Here is a 10,221-nt window from a genome sequence, read left to right as displayed (position 1 = left end):
TTGGGTAGGACTTATAGGGCAGGCCTATGACCCTACCCTAGGACTATAACCCCATCACTTCCTCAATACCGTCAATGCTCATATTGATTGTGAGAAGCAAACTGTCACTGTTGGCTTTGAAGGTGTGTCACATGAGTTCAATTTCTCCAAGTTTGGTAGGCAACCTCATGAAAAGGAGTTGCCTAGTAAGGATGAAACTATTGCCTTAGCTTCTATTGCCGTGCCTCCAACTGATCCTTTAGAGCAATATTTGATTGAGCATGAAAATGATATGCATATGGATGAAAGGGGTGAGATAGATAGAATTGTCTTAGAACAATATCCTATCCTTAAGAATAATCTGCCTGTTGAACTGCTTGGGGATCCACCCCCACCAAAGGGTGATCCTGTGTTCGAGCTTAAACAGTTGCCTGATACTCTTAAGTATGCTTATCTTGATGAAAAAGAGATATATCCTGTCATAATTAGTGCTAGCCTCTCAGAGCATGAAGAAAATAAATGACTAAAAGCTCTGAGGAAGCACCATGCTGCTATTGGATATACTCTTGATGATCTTAAGGGCATTAGTCCCACTCTATGCCAGCACAAGATTAAAACCGATCATAATTACAAACACGTTGTTGATCATCAAAGGAGATTAAATCCTAAGATGAAAGAGGTAGTAAGAAAATAAATACTAAAGCTCCTGGAGGCAGGTATTATTTATCCTGTTGCTCATAGTGATTAGGTGAGTCTGGTGCATTGCGTCCCTAAGAAGTGAGGCATTACCGTTGTCCCTAATAATAAGGATGAATTGATCCCTCAGAGGATTATTACTGGCTATAGGATGGTGATCGATTTTAGGAAATTGAATAAAGCCACTAGGAAAGATCATTACCCTTTACCTTTTATCGACCAAATGCTAGAAAGACTGTCTAAACGCACACACTTCTGCTTTCTAGACGGTTATTCTGGTTTCGCCCAAATACTAGTTGCACAATCTGATCAGGAGAAAACCACTTACACCTGCCCTTTCGGTACCTTTGCTTATAGACGTATGCCTTTTGGCTTATGTAATGCACCTGCCACCTTTTAAAGATGTATGATGGCTATATTCTGTGACTTTTGTGAAAAGATTGTTGAGGTTTCCATGGATGACTTCTCCGTTTACGGGTCTTCTTTTGATGATTACCTCAGCAACCTTGATCGAGTCTTGCAGAGATGTAAAGACACCAATCTTGTCTTGAATTGGGACAAGTGCCACTTTATGGTCAATGAAGGCATCGTCTTAGGACATAAAATTTCGGAAAGAGGTATTGAAGTCGATAAGGCTAAGGTTGATGCAATCGAGAAAATTCCATACCCCACAGATATCAAAGGTATAAGAAGTTTCCTTGGTCATGTTGGTTTCTATAGAAGGTTCATTAAAGACTTCTCTAAGATTTCTAGGCCTCTTACCAATCTCTTGCAAAAGGATTGTGAGGAAGCTTTTGAAATACTTAAGTGGGCTTTGATAGCTGCACCTATTGTTCAACCACCTGATTGGAACTTGCCTTTTGAAATCATGTCTGACGCTAGTGATTATGCTGTTGGTGTTGTCCTAGGGCAAAGAGTTGATAAGAAGTTGAATGTTATTCACTACGCTAGTAAAACTCTAGACAGTGCCCAAAGAAACTATGCTACTACAGAAAAGGAATTTTTAGCAATCGTCTTTGCATGTGAAAAGTTCAGGTCTTACATAGTTGATTCCAAAGTCACTATTCACACTGATCATGGAGAAGAAACACGCTAATCCTAGACTTATCAGATGGGTTCTCTTGCTACAAGAATTTGATTTGCACGTTGTCAACAGGAAGAGTGCTGATGACCCAGTAGCCGATAACTTGTCTAGGTTGGAGAACGTTCTTGATGACCCACAACCTATTGATGATAGCTTTCCCGATGAGCAAATGAATGTCACCAATGCTTCACTTAGTGCACCGTGGTATGCTGATTATGCAAACTATATGGTTGCCAAATATATACCACCTAGTTTCACATATCAACAAAAGAAGAAATTCTTCTTTGACTTGAGACATTACTTTTGGGATGATCCTCACCTTTATAAGGAAGGAGTAGATGGTGTTATTAGACGTTGTGTACCTGAACATGAACAGGGACAGATCCTACAGAAGTGTCTCTCCTAGGCCTACGGAGGACACCATGCGGGAGAAAGAACTGGACACAAGGTATTGCAATCAGGTTCCTATTGGCCCACTCTCTTCAAGGATGCCCGTAAGTTTGTCTTGTCTTGTGACGAATGTCAAAGAATAGGTTATATTAGTAAACGTTAGGAAATGCCTATGAACTATTCACTTGTCATTGAACCATTTGATGTTTGGGGCATTCATTATATGGGACCTTTTCCAAAATCCAACGGGTATACTCATATCCTAGTTGTTGTTGATTATGTCACTAAGTGGGTAGAAGCTATTCCCACTAGTAGTGTCGATCACAACGCCTCTATCAGGATGCTTAAGGAAGTTATCTTCCCTAGATTTGGAGTCCCTAGATATCTAATGACCGACGGTGGTTCACATTTCATTCATGGTGCTTTCCGTAAAACGCTTGCTAAGTATGATGGCAACCATAGAACTGCGTCTCCCTATCACCCTCAGTCCAGTGGTCAAGTAGACCTAAGAAATAGAGAGATTAAACTGATTCTGCAAAAGACTGTCAACAGGTCTAGAAAGAATTGGTCTAAGAAGCTCGATGATGCACTATGGGTTTATATAACTGCCAATAAGAATCCTATGGGCATGTCTCCGTACAAAATGGTGTACGGTAAAGCATGTCATCTACCTCTTGAGCTAGAGCATAAAGCTTATTGGGCAATCAAAGAGCTTAACTTTGATTTCAAACTTGCTGGTGAGAAGAGGTTATTTGACATTAGCTCGCTTGATGAATGGAGAACTCAGGCATACGAAAATGCCAAGTTATTCAAAGAAGAGGTTAAGAGGTGGCATGATAAGAGGATACGGAAGCGTGAGTTCAATGTAGGTGATTATGTCTTGCTATACAATTCTCGTTTAAGATTTTTTGGAGGCAAGCTTCTCTCTAAATGGGAAGGTCCCTATATTGTTGAGGAAGTATATCGTTCCGGTGCTATCAAGATCAAAAACACGGAAGGTAATTGTCCGAGAGTGGTAAACGGGCAGAGAATCAAGCATTATATCTCAGGTACTCCCATAAATGTTGAGAGCAACATTATTAATACCATAACTCCGGAGGAGTACATAAGGGATATTTATCAGCCTATTTCAGACTCCGAAAACGAGGAGGTATGTGATTTGGTAAGTAAACCGACTCCAAAACTTTTCCCGTAGCAATTTTCCTCCGTTTTGGAATATTTGAAAAAATAGAAAATTTTCAAGCAGTCCAAAAAGTGCCCGAGGAGGCGACAAGCCTCCTAGGCCCGGCCTACCCCCCTGGCCGGGGCTGGAGGGCTTGTGGCCACCTCGTGCGCCTCCCGGACTCTGTTTTCGTATGGAGTACTCCTTCTGGTTTGGAAAAATCATTATATATTCTCCCGAAAGGTCTGACCTTTGTATCACGCAAATGCCCTCAGTTTTTGTTTCGAGCTTGTTTCTGCTTCAGATCTTGATCTCTATGACGTCCCCAAAAGCTCCGAAGGACAAGATCTTCGAGAAGGTCATCAATCACTACCTCGCGGGAGTGCTGCAACACCCTCAATCTATTGAGATGCGTGAGGGGATGTTGCACATCCGTGATGTTGAGGGACCCAAGAAGACCGGAAGCATGGAGGCGAGGCTCGAGGCAATGGAACAACAGGTCTTCAAGTGCCAAGGGATGGTGGAGCATGGACTCAACGCCAACCACATGATGATCATGGAGTTCACCAACAAGCACAAGATTGATGCCAATGACATTGGGAAGCAGCTCTCCAGGCTCTATGACAGGATTGATCACCTCCAAGCCCAGATCTATGACCTGTAGAACCAAAACTGTGAGTATGAGTATAGATTTAAATCAATACGGTTGGCTGCAGATTTGAGGATCCCAGAGACTCGTTCATCTTTCCATGATGGAGCACCTATGCCTTGGAAGACGGAGGATCAAACTCATGTTGCATGAACTCCACTACCATCACCTCCAAAGGAAGACAACTGAGCATGGGTATCGTATCACCATCCCCTTGGCTTGTGCCAAGCTTGGGGGAGTTTCCTCGGTATCGTATCACCATCATATCTTTTGCCTTTACCTTTGTTTTAGTTTGTTCCTATTCAGTTTTCTCTTTCTCTAGTAGAATAAAAGTCTTAGTGTTTTAGGCTTGATTTTTGCTTTGTGTCACCCCCGATGTATTCGAGCTCGTGAGCCATATAATAAAGAGTATCTTAGTTGAAGGGCTTTGCCTCTTGCCATGATCAAAAGATCGAGAAAGAACAAAAGCATGAAAGATCATGTAGTGATCTTATGGGAAGTGATGGCTTCACATATAAAAAGGATGATGATTGAAACTTGTTGAGGGTAGACAAACGTAGACCTTGGTCATTGTTGCAATTAATAGGAAGTGATAAAGAAGGAGAGGTTCACATATAAATATATCATCCTTGACACCATCTATGATTGTGAACACTCACTAAACTATTACATGCCTAGAAGTAGATGTTGGACAAGGAAGACAACATAATGAATTTTGTTTGCTTGGTTCCGAACAATGTTATATGATTAGAGATCCCTTAGCATGTGAAGATTGCTTCCACCTCATGTTAGCCAAAACTCCCGGACCAAGTAGAGATACTACTTGTGCATCCACACACCTTCAACCTAGTTTTGCCATGAGAGTCCACCATACCTACCTATGGATTGAATAAGATCCCTCAAGTAAGTTGTCATCGGTGCAAGCAATAAAAATTGCTCCCTAATATGTATGATCTATTAGTCTGTGGAAAATAAGATTTGTACGAACCTGTGATGAGGAAGACATAAAAGCGACAGACAACATAATAAAGTTCTTTATCACAGGAGGCAATATAAAGTGACATTCCTCCGCACTAAGAGGACACGCATCGAAACCCCAAAAGCGCATGACAACCTCTACTTCCCTCTGCGAAGGACCTTTCGTGTACCTTTACTTTTTTGTCCTTTAAAGAGTCATGGTTATCTTCACCAATTCCTTATTTCGCCTTTATCTTGGCTAACGTCATATGCTAGGGAAAGATCTATATTCATATGTCAACTTGGAGGTAAGTATTCATGAATTATTGTTGTTGACATTACCCTTGAGGTAAGCAGTTGGGAGGCTTAACTATAAGCCCCTATCTTTCTGTGTGTCCAGCTGAAACTTTGATGTCATGAGTACCACGTGAGTAGTAGCAATTGTAGAGAACGAAAAGATGATTGAGTATGTGGATTTGCTTTACAAGCTCTTATTTGACTCTTTCTGATGTTCTGATAAATTGCAATTGCTTCAATATTGACTAAAGGCTATCAATTATTGATTCTCGGTAAGGTTCTTGATTCACGCTTTACTTTTTGAAGAATTTGTCACTTTAGCATGAGAGATTATATGTTGGTATTGCTGTTCTGATCATGATCATGGTGCCTGCATGTTCGTATCTTATTTTGTTGACACCTCTCTCCCTAAACATGTGGTCATATTTATTGATCTAGGCTTTCGCTTGAGGACAAGCGAGGTCTAAGCTTGGGGGAGTTGATACGTCCATTTTGCATCATGCTTTCATGTTGATATTCATTGCTTTTTGGGCTGTTATTACACTTCGAGGTACAATAGTTATGCCTTTTCTCTCTTATTTTGCAAGGTTTACATGAAGAGGGAGAATGACAGCACCTGGAATTCTGGCCTGAAAAAGGAGCAAGTTTGAGACGCCTATTCTGCGCAACTCCAGAAGCCGTGAAAATCAACGTGGATTTTTTGGGAATATATAAAAATACTGGGCGGAAGAAGTACCAGAGGGGCGCCACGTGGAGGCCACAAGCCTGCCAGGCCCGGCCTACCCCCCTTGCCGGGCCTGGGGGCTTGTGGGCCCCCTGTTGCCCCTCCGGCGCTCATCTTTTGCTATATGAAGGGTTTCGTCCGGAAAAAAATCAGAAGGGATCTTTTTCGTGGATTCGCCACCGCCACGAGGCGAAACTTGAGCAGAACCAATCTAGAGCTCCTGCAGGACGAGCCTGCCGAGGAAACTTCCCTCCCGGAGGGGGAAATCGTCGCCATCGTCATCACCAACACTCCTCTCATCGGAGGGGACTCATCACCATCAACATCTTCATCAGCACCATCTCATCTCCAAACCCTAGTTCATCACTTGTAACCAATCTCCATCTCACGACTCCGATTGGTACTTGTAAGGTTGCTAGTAGTGTTAATTACTCCTTGTAATTGATGCTAGTTGGATTATTTGGTGGAAGAGTTTATGTTCAGATCCTTGATGCTACACATTACTTCTCTGGTCATGAATATGATTATGCTTTGTGAGTAGTTACTTTTGTTCTTGAGGACATGGGATAAGTCATGCTAATAGTAGTCATGTGAATTTGGTATTCGTTCGATATTTTGATGTGTTGTATGTTGTTTTTCCTCTAGTGGTGTTATATGAACGTCGACTACATAACACTTCACCATTATTTGGGCCTAGAGGAAGGCATTGGGAAGTAGTAAGTAGATGATGGGTTGCTAGAGTGACAGAAGCTTAAACCCTAGTTTATGCGTTGCTTCGTAAGGGGCTGATTTGGATCCATTAGTTTAATGCTATGGTTAGACTTTGTCTTAATTCTTCTTTCGTAGTTGTGGATGCTTGCGAGAGGGGTTAATCATAAGTGGGATGCTTGTCCAAGTAAGGGCAGTACCCAAGCGCCGGTCCACCCACATATCAAACTATCAAAGTAACGAACGCGAATCATATGAACATGATGAAAACTAGCATGACAGAAATTCCCGTGTGTCCTCGGGAGCGTTTTTCCTCCTATAAGACTTTGTCCAGGCTTGTCCCTTGCTACAAAAGGGATTGGGCCACTTTGCTGCACTGTTGCTAGTTTTGTTACTTGTTGCTTGTTACGAATCACCTCACCATACAATCACTTGTTACCGATAATTTCAGTGCTCGCAGATATTACCTTGCTGAAAACCACTTGTCAGATCCTTCTGCTCCTCGTTGGGTTCGACACTCTTACTTATCGAAAGGACTACGATTGATCCACTATAATTGAGGGCCATCAGCTTCCCGCGCACTCTATATACATGTTAGAGTTATTGATACTGCTAATGATAAAACTTGGAGGACTACATTTGTGTATGGAGAGCCACGAGTGGAGCATCGTCATCGCATGTGGAGTGCATTGTCAAGTCTCAGGGCGGTATCGTTGGAGCCGTGGCTGGTATGTTGATATTTCTACGAGGCAATGTGGCAACATGAACACTTCTCTCGGTCACAACGGTATGAAAATCAGATGCTCCTATTTCGTGATAGTTTGGAAGCTTGTGAATTCATGGACTTGGGTTTCTCAAGGACCCCGTCCACATATGATAACGGGCAGCATGGAGAGAGGAATGTTCGGGTTCGACTTGATCGCGCGTGCGCAGATGATGCGTTGAGGGAAACCTTTCCGTTTGCTCAGTGGTGCATTTGGCGTCCTCATGTTTAGATCACGTTCCCATCTGGTTAGGCTAGCTCATGCCGAACCTAGACGCAATAAATATACCCCCATGTATGAAATGATGTGGGAACGACACCCGAGCCTGGGGGCGGTGATAGCTGAGAGTTGGGGGAAGAGCAAGCGGAGTGGGCATCTTCGGGCTGTTCGGGATGCCCTTAACGAGATGATGCACAAGCTACAGTCATGGACTAAGGAGAACTTTGGCCATATTATATCCGAGATTGAAAATCTATGGTCCGAGCTGGCGGAACTGCAGCAGCATGATGTGGATAGAGTGACCATACTGCAGAAGATGTATCAGTTGGACGAGCTGTTATATCGGGAAGAGATGCTTTGGTTGCAGCGGTCACGCATAACGTGGCTTAAGGAGGGAGAGAGGAACACTTCTTAGCTCCATCAACAGGCTATGTGGCGCGCGCTCCGTAACTATATTTAGCGATAAAGGCGTAACGACGGGACATGGTGCTCGGTCCCCTCTAATATGGAGTTGATGGTTACATCTTACTTCAAGGAGGTTTTCACGAAGGACCCGACCCTTACCCCGGAGTCGGTTCTGGAGAATATTGCACCTAAAGTGTCACATGAAATAAATGATATCTTATGTGCACCATTTACTGAGGAGGAGGTGTCTAATGCGCTCTTCTAAATAGGACCGTTGAAAGCGCCACGCACGGACGGATTTCGAGCTCGGTTCTATCAACGCAATTGGGATGTTATGAAAGGTGAGATCATAGCGGCAATGCTGGAATTCTTCAGTACAGGTGTGATGCTGGAGGGCGTGAACGGTACTGCTATTGTACTGATCCCGAAGGTTCCTTTCCCTAAGGAGCTCAAGGTGTTACGTCCAATAAGTTTGTGCAATGTGATCTACAAGATTGTGTCTAAATGTTTGGTGAACCGCCTACGCCCTTTGTTGACAGACTTAATATCAGAAAACCAGAGTGCCTTTTTTTCTGGTCACCTTATTTCAGACAACTCCACCATTGCATTTGAGTGTATTCACCACATCCAATCTTTGAAGCAGGATAGGCCGGCTGCTTGTGCGTACAAGCTTTATTTATCAAAGGCGTATGACCGGGTGGATTAGGACTTTCTAGAGAGGCCCCTAGGCTAGTGGGGTTTTTCTGCACAGTGGGTTACTTGGATCATGGCGTGTGAGAAGTCTGTCACATATTCGGTGAAGTTCAATCGGAAGTTACTTGAGGTGTTCTCCCTGTCACGGGGGTTGCGACAAGGTGATCCATTGTCCCCGTTTCTATTTTTGTTTGTCGCTAATGCCCTGTCTGCTCTTATCTCCAAATCAGTTGAGGACGGCGAACTAAGGGGAGTAGTATCTGCCGGGGTGCACCAGTTATATCTCATTTCCTCTTTACTGATGATACAATGTTGCTCTTTGAAGCTTTGGGCCAACAAGCTAGCATTGTCAAAGGTTTGTTGAACACTTACACTTCTACGATGAGTCAACTTATTAACCTAGAAAAGTGTTCCATCCTGTTTTCTGGCAATTGTAATGAGGCGGTGGTGGATGGGGTTAATGGCATATTGGAAATATCACAACAGGTTTTTTAGCCTAAATACTTGGGCTTACCGGTGCTAGAAGGAAGAATGCATAAAGGGCAGTTTGAATCACTTCAGGGGAAATTGAGAAAAAGATTGATTGATTGGAGTGAACAGTTTGTGTCAGTGGGAAATAGAGAGATCTTGATCAAAGCTGTTACGCAAGCCATTCCCACCTTTGTTATGAGCGTCTGCAGGCTGCCGGTGTCCATGTGTGATGACTTGACAAGGATGATAAACCAATATTGGTGGGGAGTGGAGAATGGTAAGTGGAAGATGGCGTGGCTTAGTTGGGAGAATATGGTGTTACCCAAGTCTATGAGTAGTATGGAATTTTGGGATATGAGAGCCTTCAACCAAGCTTTGTTTGCTAAGCAAGCCTGGCGGTTGCTGGACATTCGTGATAGCCTGTGTGCTAGGCTTCTCACAGCTAAATACTACCCTCATGGTAATTTGTTGGATACTGTATTCCCTGCTAGCTCGTCGGTAGTGTGGAAGGGTATTATCCATGGCCTAGATTTGGTGACGAAAGGTATTATATGGCGTGTGGGTGATGGCACGTTAATTAAAACTTAGAGAGATGCTTGGATCCCAAGGGGTCATAACCTTCGACCTAAGACACCAAAGCGTAACTGCAGATTCAACTGGGCGACTGGCTTTCTGGATGGTCATGGTGCGTGGAATGTGCAAAGATTGCGAGAACATTTTTGGGAGATTGGCATACGTGAAATTCTTAAGATATGTACCTCACTGTGGAATGGCCAAGATTTCCTTGTTTGGTTGCCGGATAAGAACGACCAATTCACTGTTCGGTGTGAAATATCGTATTGCCACCTTGGGCTCTGTTCCGGGTGTGGCCACGTCCAGCATCACACCAACCGGCGAGCGGCTGGTATGGCACTGCATATGGGATGCAAAAGTGCCCCTTAAGATGTGAATTATGGCGTGGAAGGTGGTCTCGGGTGCCCTAGCCACAAATGTCTGCAAAAACTACCGCCATATATCTATGAG

The sequence above is a fragment of the Hordeum vulgare genome, chromosome 2H, assembly GCF_904849725.1.
Source record: "Hordeum vulgare subsp. vulgare chromosome 2H, MorexV3_pseudomolecules_assembly, whole genome shotgun sequence".
In the NCBI taxonomy this organism is placed as follows: Eukaryota; Viridiplantae; Streptophyta; class Magnoliopsida; order Poales; family Poaceae; genus Hordeum; species Hordeum vulgare.
Note: the sequence above shows the minus strand (reverse complement) of the source record.